General features: G+C 36.9%; 1 long non-coding RNA gene and 1 pseudogene across 6 annotated transcripts; both read left to right on the top strand.

Moving 5' to 3' along the window:
• The first annotated feature begins 2,799 nt into the window (after positions 1–2,799).
• Positions 2,800–6,524, top strand: LOC114295793 (protein RST1-like; annotated as a pseudogene). Its single transcript, XR_014341372.1, has 5 exons — positions 2,800–2,805; positions 3,240–3,422; positions 3,951–4,843; positions 4,948–5,244; positions 5,844–6,524. The product of XR_014341372.1 is annotated as a protein RST1-like (transcript).
• Positions 6,525–8,285: 1,761 nt separating this feature from the next.
• LOC114304627 (uncharacterized) lies at positions 8,286–18,795 on the top strand. Of its 5 annotated transcripts, none has more exons than XR_014340872.1 (9): positions 8,286–8,344; positions 8,449–8,538; positions 8,627–8,657; positions 9,533–10,147; positions 10,246–10,331; positions 11,093–11,158; positions 17,041–17,132; positions 18,211–18,262; positions 18,669–18,795. It is a non-coding gene; the product is annotated as an uncharacterized LOC114304627 (long non-coding RNA). The 5 variants fall into 5 exon arrangements; XR_014340875.1 differs by having other exon boundaries at positions 8,301–8,538; positions 9,533–9,635; positions 9,987–10,147; XR_014340873.1 differs by adding an exon at positions 17,283–17,375 and having other exon boundaries at positions 8,301–8,538.
• Positions 18,796–19,403: the final 608 nt, after the last annotated feature.

Genomic DNA, 19,403 nt, shown 5'->3' with positions numbered 1-19,403 from the left:
AAGACGACAACATTAGATTAGGGATACAGAGGAATAATATCCACGATTTATATACCGACGAAGAACTCTCCTCCTCCTTTGATAACAGGAACCAAAATTTCCTGTGTGTGTGATCTTTCCTTTTCTATTTGGTGAACATCTTCACTGTGTTCACTGTGTTTTGCATGTATTTTGCATTTGTTCCTATGACTTTGGTTGTATGTTTCACTTTTGTGATTGGTTTTAATAATAGAATAGATGTGTGTGCGTTATATTTTTTGTAGTCAATTTCTTAGTCTCTAGCATTTCTATATTCAAAAACTACTCTCTTTTTTTGTTTCTCTAAAAAATTTAAAATTAAATGATGAGCTTATTTGAGATTCTACTACTCTCTCTCTCTTACCCAATTTGACAACAACCTCTCCAGAACAGAATGATTATGTAGTTTTCTCTGTTTGGTATATTTCTATTTGGTATTTTTCCACCTTTTTTTTTTTTTTGGTCTCTCCTATTCAATTTTTTTTGTTTGGCCTAGGTGTGGAGTTAATAATTATGTGTCGTGATCAGAGAGGATATGTTAATTAGGTATTATTTGAGTAGTAAAAATTGTGATTGTTAATTCACAGATGGTGGTTAGGCTTAACAACCATAATTGTGATTTTTTGTTTTGTTGTCGTCGTGGAGGCATGGTTGGTTGAAAGAAGAACAAGGGATGGAATATGAAGAGTTTGAGATAAAAAAAAAAATGACACCACAACAGGAAATTCCTGCTCTGATACCAATCTGATGCAGGCTGAGGCCTACAATGAAGGAATTAGGATAGGATAGTGCCCGGGATGCCACTCAACCAAGGGGTAGCAGATGCCACTCGACGCTACTAATCGCGGATGCCACTCGGCGCGACCAAGCCACACGCTTGATAGAAGGAGGAATCACTCACTCCAAGTATGACACACTTGCAAATAATTTTTAATCAACTCCCTCCCCTTTATCATCTCATTTCTTCATATATTAATAGGCATTACAAAATGACTCATTACTACTATTAATTAATAAACAACTTGAATTTTCTCTAAGCAATGATGAGAATTGAAATGGGTCCACGAATCTAAGTAATGATGAGAATTCTTGATGTCTCTCAATTTGAATTTTATCTGAAGCTTAGAGTCTAGACATTGCACTTTCAATGACCCCAGAGCAACATTGTACAATAAACTTTCTTTGAAGCTATGATATGTAGGGTGAGATTTCTCCCAATATCATAATTTTCATACTTTTTATGCCTGTCTGCAAAGAAGAGAGGAGGGGAGCAAGCATGCTCATTTTTATTGAAAGATGTTATATAGCACTGCTGATTTAAAAAAAAAAAAAAAAAAACATAGATGTTATATAGCATTAGTACAAACACAGAAGAGAGGATGCTCATATTTGTTGATAGATGTTATGTAGTACTGCCAAAAGATGTCATATATCACTTGTACATATTTTATTAAGTTAAATCGATAGAACCGAACCAATTAAGATGAACAGAAGTTTTGATTTTTGAAATTTTGATTTTTAGTCAGTTTTTCATGAAGTACGATTCGTTTTGGTTCTCAAATTTTACAACAATATCAACTGAAATATTTTAGTTAAATATTTTTCAGATTCCAATTCTTTGAGTATTAAAAATCAGTAATCAATAATATTACATGTATTACAATAAAAATTGAGGATGAAACCATTTATAAAACAATCACCATCCTCTTTCTTCCTTTGTTTTCAATGTAAAGTTTGATAAATTTTTATAAAACTCTTAAAATCTCTTATGAATTCTTCATTTACAGTAAATCGCAAGTATGTGATTGATTTTAATTCCACAACCAATAAAATCAAAAAGTTCAGTTGAGAACTAGTTTTTTTTCCTAAACCTGACCCGTATGGGCTGGTCTAGCCATAATTATTTAGAATTGGTTAAAAAAAATGAACATCTTTTTAATAAGGCCCCATATGGCAAGCCACACAAAAAATAGAAAAAATAAACCCTTACAACAAAAGTTCACACCATTAGATCAAACTGGAAGATGTGTCTTGATTTCTGAAAATGTCATTAACACCGGAAAATTTGCAGTCATCCTAATTAAAAGCCACTAAATGTGACCTTTACTTTATCATATAGATCAAACTTTTGTTTGATATTCAAATTAATACAATTATGTAAACACCAAAGTTAGCAGTGCAAACACTGGAAAATATAAACTAAATAATATAATTCAAAATCCCATTTGTGAATCTCACAAATACATGAAGAATAGCTCAAGTATTGGTTTTAATAGCAGATGTATTATACATGATTCAAGTTAGAAGATTCTTGCAAAAGGGATAGCAGGTCGGGTTAACTAAATAAAGATGAAGACAAGATTTCCTCTTCCAAACGTGTGCAATTTCTTCCTTTCAGACATGATAATGCTTAAACAAACACAGATTAAAATGCATCTTTCCTGTCATAGACTATGCATAAAAATGAAGAACCAGAGGAAACATAGGACTGAAGGAAGTTCTAATGTCTCCCAATCCAAGTGAGCTTAACTAATTGAAAAATTCAGAAGCATGCAAGCTAAAAAATATGCAACAAAAGTCAAGTCCTTCGCAAAAGGAAAAGGCAAGAGCGGAGACGATACATTCTCACTAAACATTTCAATGTTTTTTATAGCATTTTCCAACTTTAATCCTCAGCCGTAGACATACCTAGGCATTTCAAAATTCAAAGACAACAGAATTCACAACCAACCAACAATTATCCAGAGTTGGCAGTTAAAAATCACAAAATTCCCTCTTTACATGTCGGTATGTGACATGTAGAGTTCTATTGTTTGTAGTCGTTTGTTTTGGGTTATGTTTTTTTCCTTTATTTTTCTTTCTTGTAGAGGATGCCTTATCCTCATTTCTTATTTTTGATTAATCAATAAAATTTTGTTGTTGATCCCAAAAAAAAAAAAAAATGTAACCTACTCCATTGTAAGAAATAATAACCTTCAGAATAAGTTGCAATGATCAAATTGAGTTACCTGGTTATTAGCAAATAAACATCACCTAGACTTAATTGATTGAGTTTGCTTGCAAGTCATGCTCTCCAAACTTGGTAGACTTCATCAATTCTGGTGATTCACCTCTGTTGGAGATTGTTAATCTTAAGCAGTGATATGCTTGTAGTTAATTTAGATTCCCCATTTAACATGCCTTGCTCAGTTGAGTCCTTAGAAAAACTTTGTTATTTCCAGGTCTTGCCTCCATCTGCCCATGCTGTTAAATCAACTGCTTCAAAATTCCTGCTTGATTGGTTGTTCCAGTATGAGCACGAACATCGCCAGTGGTCAGCTGTTATTTCCCTTGGATTGATCTCAAGTTGCTTGCATGTGACTGATTACAAGCAAAAATTCCAAAACATCGAAGCACTTATTCAGGTACACAGTTCTGGTGCCCTACTACTTGGAACATGTTGCTGTGAAGAAGTTTGCTGAATCAAATTATCAAATTATGGTTTTCAAAACATCATCACGTACCATAAACTGTGGTCTAAAATCAAATTATCTTGATGCTTTGTTTCATAAAATTTCATGGCTTAATTGAGAATATATTCATGGATAAACATTTTTGGTGGATGTGTCATATTTTTAGTGCTTTTATCTTGTGTTTCATTCCTCAATTGTCTTTTAAACTTTATCTCCAATTATCTCCCCATTTCTGAGGATAATTTTTGTTGTAAAAAGAAAAGTTCTTAAAACATTGCCTCACTATTCTTTTCTCAACTCAGAAATCAGCCATAAAGCAGGAAGGAATGGAATATTTTCTTTTCTCTTTTATCATCTCCTGCTGACATACCCTATAGGCATGTTGAACGTAGGACTACTAAAAGAATGTGATAATGATATGGAAATAACTTTACATAAAAAATGGTGTCTAATTTATTGTTTCATGGTCTGTGCTTTCAGGTTTCATCTTGTAGCAGAAGCACCCTTGTAAAAGGAGCTTATGGAGTTGGATTGGGATTTTCATGTCAAGATCTTCTTACCTGGTTGAAGCTTCTGATGACTCCGACTTGGAAAAAGAAACCTGTAAGATGCAGGAAGTAGATTTACTTGGAAATATCAATAGGGCCTTGTCTCAGATGATAAGTCAGTTTACTCCATCTTCATCTGATCTTCTACAAAGTCTCTCTGTATATTTCCCTCTGGGTACAGATGATACTGATTCATATGTAACTTATGAGTCATTGGATAAGAACTATAATGATTTGGAGGAAGATATATGGGGTATTGCAGGACTTGTCCTCTGTCTGGGGAGTTCTATTGGTGCAATATACAGATCTGGGGCCTATGATGTTGTGCAAAAAATTAAAGCCTTTGTCTTATCATGGATTCCACATTTGAATCATTCAGTTCAAAACTCTTTAAGCAGTAAAGGTTTGGATATAGCATTATCTGTGGGATCTTGTCTTGCACTTCCGTCCATAGTGGCATTCTGCCAGAGAGTAGAACTGATGTATGATAATGAACTCGACCAGCTAGTGATTGGCTTTAGGGAGCTCGTTTCGGAACTAGTGTCTGTTAGGAAATCGGGCATCTTCCATCAGAGCTTGTTGATGGCATCTTGCGTTGAAGCAGGAAGCTTACTTGCCTGTATTTTGAATGAAGGTGTGCACCCTTTGAAAGTTGAAGTCGTAAAAGATTTGTTGGCCTTGTTTCGGAAAAGTTACTCTAACCCTCACCCTCCTCTTACCCATTTTGGTGGGATGCTTGGTGTTGTTAATGCATTAGGAGCAGGTGCTGGAACTCTGGTTCCTAATTACCCTTTAAAGACTTTGCGCACCACTTATGACCAAAAGGTGATTATATTTTGCTGCATTACCAAACTCAGTGTTTCTTTAAGTTTGATGATTTGAATTTTTTTTCTCCGCTTTTTTTGACAAGTATTAATTGTTCTTTACAGGATTCTTTTTACATAATGGGTCCTTTACTTTCATGTCCTGTTTTGGAGTCCCAGTTGACATCATTGGTACAAGAGATGTTTCTTGTCGCACAAAATTCCGATGACCATCAACTGCAACAATGTGCAGCATGGGCAGTTTCATTTCTTAGACATTGTTTGTGGTTCAGAGAATTGCAAAACACTGAGAGTAGTTTCCCAAGTGATGCAGCTAGTCAAAAATATGTATCTCAAAATTTTCTCAAGGACAATGTAGTCAAGGAGCTCTCTTTGTGGCTAATGCATCTGAACTATCCTGGGGTAGGTCTCTAGTTGGATAATGAGGAATTGCTTGTTGAAGCACTCTATTGCTCGTAATCAAAGCACCTTATTCTTATATAGAAGAAAATATTTTATACTGCAATTATGACTGACACTCTTTAATGTGACATATATTTGCACTACAGTAGAATTATAGGCGAACTCAGGAGCTTCTGAATAATTTTCTTAGGCTCTTTATTGATGTATTTATTATTTTTATATCTCTATAGCCAAATTGTCTTTTATAAGGTTTATATTGACTTATGTGGAAAGATGATTTACTTGTGTAACCTATTTAAGCTGACTAGTATTCATGATGTAGATGTGAATATCCACGTATTGACTTAGTTTTGGGTAATTTATTTGTGGATATGCTGCTCCTCCATAAACATAAAGAGATGATTCAAGATTGCTCGTTCTTTTAAGAAATCACATTGTTATCTGATTCAACTATCAATCAGAAAACTATTTGCCTTTTCACTTCTTATGCAGAGTATTGAATTAAAATTCTCCGTCACCCCCCATGCCTGCGGTGGATGCATACAAATCTCTCCTTTCCAATCTTTTCTGTTTTTTCTATTTTACTTTATAAAATTCAGGTAGGTACCATTTCACATGTATACACAGTTGCAACTGTTTTACGTTGCCTTTCTTAAGCTCCCAGACTACCAGCATTGGATTGGGGAACAATCATTAGACGGGGCATGAAATATGAGGGTCAAATTGCCGAGTCATTGTCTCCAGATTTAGCTTTTAAAAGTGGAATCCTTGGGGAGAAATGCCTGCAGTTGTCTTTAGCTCATGCAAACCAATTTGATCCACTCCTAAGCTTTCTCGATGAGCTGTCTGACCTGTCCAGGTTCAGGACACTTGAGCTGAATCTTCAATCATGGTTTCACTCTCATCTGGCAGACCTGATAAAAATATTCTCGGGTTCTGGGCTTGAGAAACTATTTGATGATGTGGCTAACTTTTTATCTTCGTTACTCTCTGGAGAAGTCTGTACTGTAAAACAGAAAAGCTTATTGCGGGTTTCGTGCTAGAATGGTCTGTATCTTTGTATGGAAACTTCTCTTGACACTCGAGAGTACGTATCAAACATGGAAAATTGCATGGAGGTCCTCTTTTCTTCATTGGTTGTATTGCATTCAGACGCTATTCCAGGGATGGAGCAGGTGCATTCAGTAGAGTGGTTTGCAGTAGTTAGATGTCTTGCGAAAGCTCGACAGGTATTCACAATTGTGATTATATTTGTTACGTGGATATTATTTTTTTTATAAATTTGTGATTTAAATTTAATCATTCAAAAGTCTGATGTCCTTCAGAAATCTGATGTCTTCACATGATTTGCAACTCTCTCTCTCTCTCTCTCTCTCTCTCTCTCTCTCTATTTCTGATAGACATCTTAAAAATATCATATTCTCTTGTGTTTTAGTGGAATAGTTCTCTTACAAATTGGTTGGTAGGTATAGGGGTGCACGCTGGTTGGGTTGGTTGGTTGCGGTCTGTACCAAAGCCCCAGAAGGAGCCCATCCACAATCACTCTAGAGGATCACTTCACACAATCACTCTAGAGGATCCCAACCATAAATTTTTTAGATGATTTTTTTAAGTGAACTATTTTCATATTTTAGGCAATTTTATTTATTTATTTATTTATTTATTTTTAGATGCGCCTAATCTAAATTCTTCTAAAAAGTAAAAAAATGTTGATTAAAATATGAAAAAAAGTTTCTAAACCAAAAGAAAACCCAACACTTCCCATTAGTACTTGATAAACGTACATCTCTACAAATCAATAAAAGTCGATCAAGATTAGCATCCACCAAATTTTTAAAACAAAAATTAAAAATAATAATAATAAAAATCCCACAGCATGCAGCTGAGATGTATTAGAATTTAGAATACATAGGTCCCATTCTTTACGAGTGCCCTATCCTATAGAACCAAAATGCGCTTGTCATTTACCCTCTGAAGTAAATACGAGATAACATCATCCTGCTCGTCCTTGATCAAGCTAGATCATCTGTTTTTGTTCTTACAAACCGTGCATGCAGTCCGCCCTTACAAAGAAGGTCCACGTGATTGCCCAACTGCATAGATCAGTCATTAGCACGCAGAACGCTATATTCATAGCACGAACATAGGAAAAGGGAGAACAGCCTTGCTCTGGGCAAGAAGCATGCTGCCATATGGTCAACAATTTCTACATTTTTACCAAGGTCAAAACAAGCACCGAAGCACAAAAAGGTGATTTGGTCAAGTCATAGAAACTATGAGGACAAAAGGAGGCCCATAATGAACTTGATAGAACTAGTAACTAATCCCAACATCTAAGTACTGAAAAAACTCATATATGAGCAAAAAATCTCAAATATCCTTGATCATGAGACATATAATTATCACTATAAATAAGAACTATAATTCCAACAGTAGTGATTAATATTGACATGATAGAAGTGGATCAATCAAATGGCCGAATTCTAAAGAAAAATCATTATTAATGATCCAAGACCATAAATATTGGTGTATAGAAGTTGATGCTTTGAAATGGCAATATTGCCCAATCTTCGATATTGTATCTGGTCTCAAATAGATTATAACGACAAAAATGGGGGTTCATGTAGCCAGCTGCTTAAAGAGGGGGTTGTAATTGAAGTTGAGTTGGATTGGTAAAATAACGATTTCAATTCTTTACCATTCACTACAAGAAAAATGAGATTTAACGGCGTTTTTTTTACGGCGTTTTTTAAAGCGCTACTTTTTTAAATTTTTAACGACGTTTTATAACCGTCACATTTTTTTTAATTAAAACTACACCGTTTTATAAATGAAGGCGTTTAAAAACGCCTCCAAATGCTGTGGATACACGCGCTTCCTCCGTGCTCTTTTTGAGACCCTTATTTTGATTCCGTGCGAGAGAAACTCAGAATGCTACAACTCTCTCTCTTTCTCAATCCTCTCGAAGCTCCATCGAAGCTCCATCTGCACCCGCGATTTCGAAGCTCCATCGCCATCACCATCTGCTCTCTCTCTCTCTCTCTCTCTCTCTCTCTCTCTCGATTTAGATCTACTAAGCTCCATTTTTCCAAATTTCGAGGTAGCGAGATCCACCGTTTCTCTCTCTCTCTAGATCCATGAAATCAATAGAGAGATCTATGAAATCAATGTTTGAAGGCATTCTTACTTGATCCTTATTTGCAGGGACTCAGAGATTCGGTGATTTCAGAGCGATTTCGATTTCGAAGCTCCAGCGCCACCATCATCTGCACCTGCGATTTTGATTTCACTAAGGTGAGCTCCACCGTGTCTCTCTCTCTCTCTATATATATATATATACCTACACTTTCTCTCTCTAAAACTCTCTCTTCTCGTCTTCCAGAAGCTCAGATCTGAACTCTGAACTTTAATCGGTACTCTCTCTCGCTCGCTCGCTCTATTTCTTTCGAATTTTGCTGCATGTATAACATTTGAGTTCTTGGATTTGTGATTCAAAACTCCATCTTCAAATCCCTCTTTTCTTTCATTTCTTATCTGTATATATATATATGTATGTATGGTTTGATTTGTGTTCTCAGTCTCAGATTGCATCTTATAAAGAGGGGTTCGGTTTGATCTTGTTCTTTTCCTTGCAATTTCAATCCAGGTCAAGAAAAATTGGCTGTGGTAAAAGCCTTATTGTTCTGATTGATGGAACTTGATTTAGATTTAATTTACTACTGTGGATTTGGGTTTTTCATTATTTGATTTAATTTGCTGGCTCTGTTATGCTATTTGTTTATATTTTACTTTTGTTCCACAAGTTTGGTCATAAAAGAGAGATCTTCATTTTACAATTTCGACCGGTGTTTTTGGTGTCTTGTATCAAATAAAATGAACTTGAGATTTCAATGACATTGTTTGGTATTGTTTGATTTTGCTACTTTGGAATCTAATTTTCATAATTTTTCTTATGTTTGGTGTTTCATGGAATGAAATGGACTATAATTGCTTTAATTGCGTACAATTTTTTTGAAATTACAAATTGAAATTTCTTATCTTTATTTTTGTATTCATGTCTGTCTTCTGATTCTAAATGAACAACTGTATTGTTCTCTTCCTACTGCTTTTGAAATCATAAAAAGCCTTCAGCTTTTGTTCTCCACTATGAAGTTGGGCAGAAATATGAGCCTCATTATGACTACTTTCTTGATGATTTCAACACTAAAAATAGGGGCCAACGAAATTAGCATATAGATTCCTCCGAGAAAAAATTCTGATTTCTAGGTTATTTTCGAACCTATTACAGTTATGGAGAAGCTGAGGCATTGACTGGTGATATTGAAGAAGATAGTCAGATTTTTGGGGAGGTCTTGAGGATCAAAAAGATTATTGATTATTGTCAAGATGAGGTTTGTCTTCATAACTTCTATTGAATCTTTCTCTTTTATGTGAATTTAATTTTTATTTCTATATGCTTTTGAAAGTTTTTTTTTTTTGTAAGAACTTTGACTGATAAATGGGAGATTAAACAAAAATTAAGCAGAAATTCCCTGTTACATTTTGATCCCAGGGTGTGCAGAAAATCCCTGTTACATTCTTATTGATAATTGTCAAGATAATGTTTGGCATTCTCTCTCTCATGAGAACATTACTGAGGAGGGTACAGCTTCCTAAGAGTTTTTGAACATATATGAGTGTGGTCATTCATGTGTAGATTAGCTTTTAAGCTATTAATTTTTGTGATGTGAGTCTGGGATCAGAATGCAAAGGGTATGCTCTCTGTTGTAGCTAAGAAATTAAGAAGAAATTAATGGCATACTCTATGTTGTTGGTGGATATGATGGAAGAAATTACTTGAGGCTGGTTATGAGATTGTCATCTTCATTCATCGCTTTCATAATCTCAACCTCTTCCAACAAGGGTATGTATGCTTCTATTACTTCTTCTTCTTCTATTATATCCATTTCTCTTTCTATTTGATCATTTCTTTCTAATTTTTTAATTTTATGTGCATTGTAGATGGTATCAGATTAAGATTACAATGAGACGGGAGGATAGTGACGACACTTGTCTCGGAATGCCAGCTAGAGTGGTTCAATACGAAGGTATTTCATTTTTATTTATTTACTTCCCAATTTGAAGTCTTTACTTCCCAATTGGATTTCTTTTTCTCACCGAACCCCTTTGTTGGGTTTTGGATAAATAAAACCATCTAGTGTTTGAACAAAGTGCCTATTGCTCAAATGTGTTGGTTTTTCATTCATACAAAGGCATATCTTATATCGAGAATTGTTTATGTTTTTAGTTTGCTATATGGTATTGCTATGAGCTGGTAATTTAAAGGATAATCCATCTATTTTTCTTATCCAATTAGGACATTGTGCTATGTGGAAATTGCTGTTGACAAGGGAACTAATACCTCATAATTAGTGGATTACATGTGAATCTCAGGTGTGTAAGAATTTAAAACATGTCCACTGATAGGGAAGTTGTGCCAAAAAGGAGTGAAGTTTGCAAGTTCACTGAATGAATTTTATATGTTACATAAATCTGGCTATCAGTCTCTTGCCCTGATATGAAAAGCTTAATTGTAGTATTTGAGTGCTATGTTTGGCCATTAATTTTAAAGGCAAATTACCCTTGTAGTTATTGTAATTTCACTCTTATGTTGATAGTTTGGTCATTTAGTTCTATTTTCCTCAACCAAAAAAAAAAAAAAACAAACAAACAAAAACAAAAAAATTGAATTTCTTACCATGTTACAATTTAATGCAATTGATTATGCCTTTTGTAGAAATTGGGTTGAGATGAAATTTGGTGATTATGGTGTACTCTTTATTCCTTGAATTAATTTCTTTATGCTCAGGTTTCTTGGGAATAACAAATTAGCCGGTACCCTTCCTGCCCAAATGAGTACATCTCTCCTGAATATGTAAGTATTTCTTATATAACCATTCATAGCTTAATTTAAACACATGTAAATGGGTGTTATCAACAAACTTCTTTTGTAAGTTTTGAAGTTCATTCCTTCTTTGGTCTATAACAATTATCAACAAACTGAAACTGACAGTTTCTACGTTGACTTGTACCCTTGAAACTGAAACTGACATTGTGATTTGCTGGGGTGTAATATGTAGTAATTTAGTGGCCAATAACTTCACAGTGGAAAGTTCAAACAATAGGTGATTCTCTCCCTGCTGTATGCTTTTGTTTTTATTACATACGATTCTGAACATTCAGTGAAACAACAACACTAAATGAAAGTTAGTTTCTTTCCCGTTAAATTGTTTTAGTATTGAACAACATGAGTTGGTTACCAACACCTGCTTGAGCAGTCAAACATACGTGACAGTGCTGCTGAATGCAATAGTTTTTTGAACTTTTCATGATGCTGATGTGTGCTCAATATGTTGATGTTGTAATTTGATGATAAATTTTGAACTATTACAACACAATAATTTCAAGTATTTTATGAATTAATCTCTTGCACTTGATTTTAGAAAAAAATGGGACAGTGAATGAATTTGTTCATTTTAGTCAAGGAATAAAAATGGGACAGGTATTTAATTATTATTTATTTATTTGGGAAGTACTTCTGTGGTTCTGATGAGGAACACTTTTGGCTATGAGACCTCTTTCACTGTAACATTGCTTTTCTTTCTATGTGGCGGGGATTGCTGCCGTTTATTTAAATATGCATTGCACTCTGATCAGAAAGAAGTGAATGAAGATAATGGGCAGGAAGCATGCATTAGAAATCTCTGTAAGGAAGAACATGGCGAGAATATGATATCTTATGGTTATTAGAGAGACAAGTAAATTAGAGATCTTGGATGCAGTTAGATGCATCACGGAAGAAAGAAATTTAGCTTGGTTTTTTTAAAGATTTCTGTAGTAGATTGAAGACTCTGATCAAGTTGTTTTTGCACTTACAAGTAACAAAGTAGGATATGATCTTGATTTACAACTTCCAAGTCAAAAGTCATTCTTTAGAATAGTGGAAGAGAATTGTGGACTCAAAGAAAGCTTGAAACAAGTAATGTAGACAACTTAGTTGGCTTCTCTTTGTGGAAAACTCTAAAAAGTTGTAGATTGTCTCAGGCAACTTGTAGAGATGTTTGTCTGTAAATGTGATGGTGTTTCTAGAGGGAGAGAGAGAGAGAGAGAGAGAGAGAGAGAGAGAGAGAGGTAGAGGTTATGAAGATGGTGGGTCAGTTGAGAGGAGGAAAAAGTTGCAGTGGGTCAACTTCTTTAAAGAGAATGGAGTATAAAATGAAATAGCAGAATGAAAAAGGTTTAGAGTGGGAAAGTCAAGTCAAAGAATTACACGCACCGACATATATGTGATGAATTTGGGTTCAGTTTGTCTCGACAACCCAATTCAGGATTGAACCGAATTTAATTTGGGCTGAACAAATTCAGCTCAAGCACAGGCCGAAATCAAAAAAATGTTGCCTAGTTTTCGGGTTGCTCGGGTTCAATTTGTCCAGGTTACACCCCAAAGCAAGATCATGTTTGGCTTAAAAACATTATATGCCCAAGTACAGGTTAAACAGTGACCAAGCGAATTTCGAGGCTAAAAGAGTAGGCAGTGCAAACTTCTTGTATTACCAGTATGAAATATGTAGGCCAATCCTAGTGCAGAATTTGGTTAATGAGGTTCCCAACACCATCAGGTCAAAACCCACCCATGTCTGCCACCCTTTTGGCTTATATACTTTGGATGTGTACTTGCACTATATGTTAGAATTTACCATCACCTACCAGCACTACCACCTCACCTACTCCACTAAACCTAACCCACTACACCACTACCACCTCACCTACTCCACTAAACCTAACCCACTACCACCATCCACTACACCTACATCTATATAAGGAATCATTTGTAATAGACAGAATATCAATACATCAATCAATAAAACATAAATTGTTACATGGTATCAGAGCGAGGTTAAGAACTTAGTGATTCCGCTTCACCGGCGGGCGGCAGCCTCGCCTTGGCCGTCCGCCGGACAAACCCAGAACCAAGATTTTCCAGTCCAGAACCAAGTCTCCGAAAAGTAATCCCAAAAGTGAGCTCAGGATCCAACCCAACATCCAAAAACTCCGACCCATCTGGTTTCTTCCCAACCAGACCCGTTTGACCACTGCCCTGGCCCGACGCACCAAGCCTCCGTGGATCCGTGATAGTAGTTGGGTTCAGAGTCTCCAACCGAAACCCTCCGCCGCCATTGCTGAACCTAGAGAATGGCTTCTTCGCTGGGTGGAAATCGACATTTCTGCTGAACAGAGATTCGATTGACGGCGGAGCCGGAGAATCCGATGACCCATCTGGGTGTGAATTGGGTGTGATCAGAGTTTCAGCCATCACAAGAGAGGTCTCAGTAATTGAGTACAATAGAGATCTTCAGATGCTGGCTCAGTCTCTCTCCTCTCCACGGCCTTTCTCTCTCTACAAGATGCTGGCTCAGTCTCCGGCTTCTTCTCCGACCAAAACTCCGGCGGCTCCCGCAACGGCTTTCTCTTCAACCGGACTCCTCCGCCGCCGGGAAGTGAAGGAAGTGGGAGGACTAGGAGCTTCCTTGCTACATTACCAGCTTTCTATCGTCATCTGCGGATTCGGCTTCAACTCCAAGACCGATCTCACCATCGAGTCGTGGGCTCACCACAAAGCCCTCGACCAAATGAAGTTCTCTGCCTCGTCTAATGAATCTGACTGAGTCCTCTCTCTGATCTTTAGAGTGGTATTCTCTCTCTCTCTCTCTCTTGGGGTCAGACGGGTGAGTGGTGTTCAGACCATGCAAAACAATCATAAAATATTAAAAATAAAAATAAAAAAAAAAAAAAAAACTTGGGTAGCAGGAATCACCACCCACGTGATCCAGCCATCTATCTTCGTATTTGTTTACTTTTTCAACTTCCAACCATTTATCTTTCATCATTGTACACCAAATCCCTTTGTTCCCCACTTTCTCAGTATATATATATATATATATTTACAATCCATCATACACTGTGTGTGTGCGTGGACCAACCTTCTCCACTCATTTATTTTATTATTCTTTTGTACAAATTTATACCCACTCTAATTCCTATCCCATCACTTTACCCACTTTATCTTTATTTATTTTATTTTATCCAAAAAAAAAAAATTCATTCCATCTAATTTTTCTGCTCAGTCTTGTACCTTCAAGCCATTCGAATTTGCACAATACACTCATTTTATTTCTACCGGGGATCAACCCCGATCAACATTTTACAAAAAAAAAAAAAAAAACAACAAAAAACAAAACACACAAAACAACCCCATCCACAGGCAAGATTTTTCTTCTCTACTCTGCCGCCGGTCTTTTCTTTTTGCCTCATTCCTGGACGGCCCTTGACGGTGCTGCCTTCGTGTTTCCCACTCCACTGGGCACGATCACTACTCCCTGCTCCTCGATTGCAGCATATGGCGGCCCTCCGAATCGGAACATCACGGTGGCCTTCCGCTTCAGCTCCTTGTTTTCTGCCTTTAGCACACTTATCTCTGCTCGCGCATCCTTATACATGCGTTGGAGCAGAGCCAGCTGGGAGTTTAACTGTTGCACCTCATTTGTCCTACTCTGCAGCCGGTTTGACAAATTTGTGACCGCCGTCATGGTTTCCACACATGACTTCAAGGTATACTGATTGGCCTCCACATCTGACTGCACTGCCATTCTTTGCTCCACCGACCGCATCGGAAAGTTCAACGGAGCAAACTCCGGGGCGCTTGGTTGAGGTTCCAGTGCCACCGCACCAGTTCTCTCTCTTGTTGACTCGTTGAGGTCGGGAAAGAGAGTGAGCAGACTCCGGGAAGATGAAGCCATTTTCTGGGCCACAGAGTGTTACAGAGTATCTCTCTCCGAAATCTCTCTCAGACAACAGAGTATTACAGAATATCTCTCTCAGAATATCTCTCAGCACAAGGAACTCTCTTTCTCAGCAACACAAAGGATTTTTCAGAGGTTTCTCTAAGTTTTTCTCTGCCTCAGCCTCTGCCTTCGTCTTGGTTAAATAGCCGAGGCAGCCACGCGCAACGCGCGCCTCTTGACGCCCGACAAACTGGCACGCCTTTTCATGGAACATCTTTTGATAAAGTGGACACGCCTTTTGATGGCACGCCTTTTTATGGATTGGGCACGCCTTTTGATGGTACGCCTTTTTGAAAGATTGGGCACACCTTTTGAGGGTGCGACTTTTTTAAGGGTCCGACAAGACTCTGTAAACTGTCCCGACATAGATTCCGGTTAGTTTCTACAAGGGTCCGACAAGACTCTGTAAACTGTCCCGACATAGATTCCGGTTAGTTTCTACAAGGGTCCGACAAGACTCTGTAAACTGTCCCGACATTGTTTCCGGTTAATTTCTACAAGGGTCCGACAAGACTCTGTAAACTGTCCCGACATTGATTCCGGTTAGTTTCTACAAGGGTCCAGCAAGACTCCGTAAACTGTCACCACAACTGTCACAATAGTGTCTGCTACAACGGTCCGACATGACCCCGTAAACTGTCTGCTACAACGGTCCGACATGACCCCGTAAACTGTTTTCTACACCAGTCCGACATGACCCCATAAACTGTCTTCTACAACGGTCCGACATGACCCCCTAAACTGTCCTCTACATGGTTATGACACCACCATACAGTGTCCTCTATAACGTTATGACACCCCCCTACAGTGTCTTCTACAACGTTATGACACCACCATACAGTGTCCTCTACCACGTTATGACACCACCATACAGTGTCTTCACCAATGGTCTGACACGACCATACAGTGTCTCCTATCCTTTTTTATTTTTATGTATTTTCTTGTTTTGTTCCTCTCTTCAAACTCAAGTTGGTTAGTTTCTATCCTCCTTGAGTTTGCGGGGGGCTGTTAGAATTTACCATCACCTACCATCACTACCACCTCACCTACTCCACTAAACCTAACCCACTACACCACTACCACCTCACCTACTCCACTAAACCTAACCCACTACCACCATCCACTACACCTACATCTATATAAGGAATCATTTGTAATAGACAGAATATCAATACATCAATCAATAAAACATAAATTATTACACTATAAAACAGTGATTGAGCTCTATGTCTCTCTTTTTCCCTTCTCCTTCCCCTTTCCTTCTCCATTCTTATGTGCCTGATTAGATGGGTTGATTATGTTAGAAAAGACCAACGATAAAGTGGGAGGGTTGCAGGGTTGTAGATATTGAGGGGCTGACTCAAAGGATAATGTTTGGTTAAAGTAAAAAGTATTTCAGCTCATTCAGTACAGGGCTGGAAATTGTTGTTGAGTTGTCTATGATAATAACTTTCTTACTTTGACTAACAAATTCTAATGCTTGTATTAGGAGATGTTTCATCTTCTTTTATGATTTAATATTTCTCCCAAAGCTCCAGATAACATGATATTAGTGGCGAAGTTATTTGCTACTGTTATATGTTTGCATCGTGCTCAGTTGATGAGATCCATTTAATGACAGAATAACAAAATTTAATGCCCCATCTTCCATGCTTTCCCGGTTTTTAATTACTCTACCATTGGCTCTCTATATACATATGCCTTTTAGAAATCCCCTATAGTCATAGAAGTATTAATTATGTGTATCTGTGTTGTTCCCTGCCAAACATCATGTTTTGTTTTACTTTTTGTTATTTATTGTCAAACTTGAGCCATTTTTGTGTTTGATTTGTAGAATCTGTTAAGTGGATCTCTGTCTGTCTGTCAAATAGTTTAACTGATACAAATGTTGCCTTGTTACATATTTTACCTTTAGCCTTATGTTGCATCTGAACCAAGACCTTGAACAAGATGAATCTCGAAGTTTCAGGCATCAATTGAGTTCATCAATAACCAACTCCCCTCCAGGTAATGCCTTCTGGGATTAATTTCCCTTATTTTTCAGTTTGTGAGAGTGTTAGTGTCTTCTCGTTTGAGTTATAATTTCTTGATCCTTTTTCTAGTTTATTTATCTGCTTTTTGACTTAAAAACTGAGTTGCTACCCACATTCCTGGCAGGTAGCTGGCCTTAGTTTGGCAGCCCTATAGAGCATAATCCTCTGCAAACTCTTAGCCATTCCCCTGGTTTCAGTTCTATGAGCCCTACAATTGGTAATAATTATCAAACATAGTCCAAAAATTGATCCAATATACCCAACAGTACCTTTCTAAGCCAATTAAGAATCAGAGAGAAGCTAGGCCCAATAAAGGTGGTATATGTCATTATAGGTGGTATTTGATAGCACATGTATATACTACATTTGTGAGAGACAGAGAGAGAGAGAGCAGGGGAAGTTCACAGTTGGGAGAGAGAGCGATATAGAGAGAAACATAGGCGGAGAAGGATCATGGTATTGGACGTGAGTTGTTATCCTATGCGGTTAGGTTTATAGTACTGCTGACTTTGTTTGGTTTAGAGTTTAGGTTTTAGATCTATTAAGACATGATGTTTGCTTAATGTTTAATAGTGAGTCAATTCAACAAATAAAAGAATAGATAACATGTAGAAAAGAGAGATGTGAAGTACTGGTCCAGAGCCTGTGATCACTCTATTTCTGAGTGCAGATTGCACAAGCTCTGTGATCACTTTGATGCTTCAATATGCAGATTGCAAAGTGGTCCAGAGCCTCCCCATTAGGACTAACTATTATACTGGTCCATGGAAGAATTCTTGCTGCTCACCAATCAAATGGCATAAAGTAGATGAGTTGGTGAGGCATGTGATGGGTATGAGACATTAATGTAAGATTCTGCCAATAATGAAAGATTTTTCATATTACATACTTCATTGATTGTCTTTGCATTATCAGCTGCTTATGTGTCTTGGTCTCTTAGCTTGCCAAAGTCCTACATTATAAGCAATATATGGTTTAATTTCTCAACAACATAGCTGTAATTATATTGAGCTATATATGGTATTTTGCTCACTTAAGTGCATTTCTTGCAGTTCATTGGGAATTATCAAGAAACCATTGGCATCAAGACTGGGTGGGGTGCTGGTAAGGGCAAACTTATTTTTTTCTTTCTCATGTTCTCTATTAAATGAAATTAGATTAGTGAAGTTTAAATGACCAAAAGATGAATTTATTATTTATGTAAATTTAGAATATCGTACTGGTTTTCTTGAGTTTCAAACTCAACTTCTTATTTCATGCCCTTTCTTCTGAAGTCTCAGTACAAATAGTGGACTAGACACTCAATCATGCACATGCCACTTTTATTGAGGGACAAATAAATTAAATTGTGGCTGATGGGGATCTAGCCACTTGAACATACTCAATGGCAGGGACATGCTAGTTATTTTACAGCATTGGCTATTTAATAAAGGATTGAAGCATTTAAATAAGATAACCTTGTTATTGTTTTGTTTTGGTAAATCTGATTTTAGTATATGTTCTGATGCAGGCGTGTAGACCAGTGAAGATTAACAATGAGCTCTCTCATCAATTTGAATTTAACTCATCCAAGCTTGAAATTTATGTTATAAGCAGGAATACATTTTTGAGTTGGAGATAATTTTCTTGGTAGTAATATAGTTGGATCCATCATTATAGCTCAACACTTTTCTCTACTAATGTCTTTGCTAAAACATGATTTTTGGATATGTTATTTTGTGCTTAATGGTGATTAGATATTAAATTGAATGGAAAAGTGAATTAATGTTGCATTTTGAATGGGAATTATTATTTCATACTAGTGCTATTTTTTAATTTTATTTATAAGTATTTTTTGGTTCAATCACATAAAATTAGCACAATTTAAAAATAAAAATAAAAAAGGCTGTCACGGCGTTTCTAAAAACGTAGCTAAAGGATTTTTTAAGAAGAGATACGACGGCGTTTTAAAAACGTCGCTAAATGGCATGGTGACGTCACGGAACTATTAGTAGAACTTTTAGCGGCGTTTTTAGAAAACGCCGCCTATAGTCATATAGCGACGTTTTTGAAGCGCCACAAAGTTATAGCGACGGCCGCATCTTCGGCGTTTGGTGCTAAACGTCACGAAAGGATTTTATGGCGTTTTTTGGACCTATAGCGGCGTTTTTTAAACGCCGCTAAAACCCTCATTTCCAGCAGTGATTGTTTAAAGTTTTCTCTGTTACTATGGGGAAGTGCCCAGAACTTCATATGGTGCACACAC

The sequence above is a fragment of the Camellia sinensis genome, chromosome 9 (assembly GCF_055761805.1).
Source record: "Camellia sinensis isolate YWXY chromosome 9, ASM5576180v1, whole genome shotgun sequence".
Lineage (NCBI taxonomy): Eukaryota > Viridiplantae > Streptophyta > Magnoliopsida > Ericales > Theaceae > Camellia > Camellia sinensis.
The sequence above is the reverse complement of the archived record's forward strand: the minus strand, read 5'-3'. Positions and strand labels throughout refer to the sequence as shown.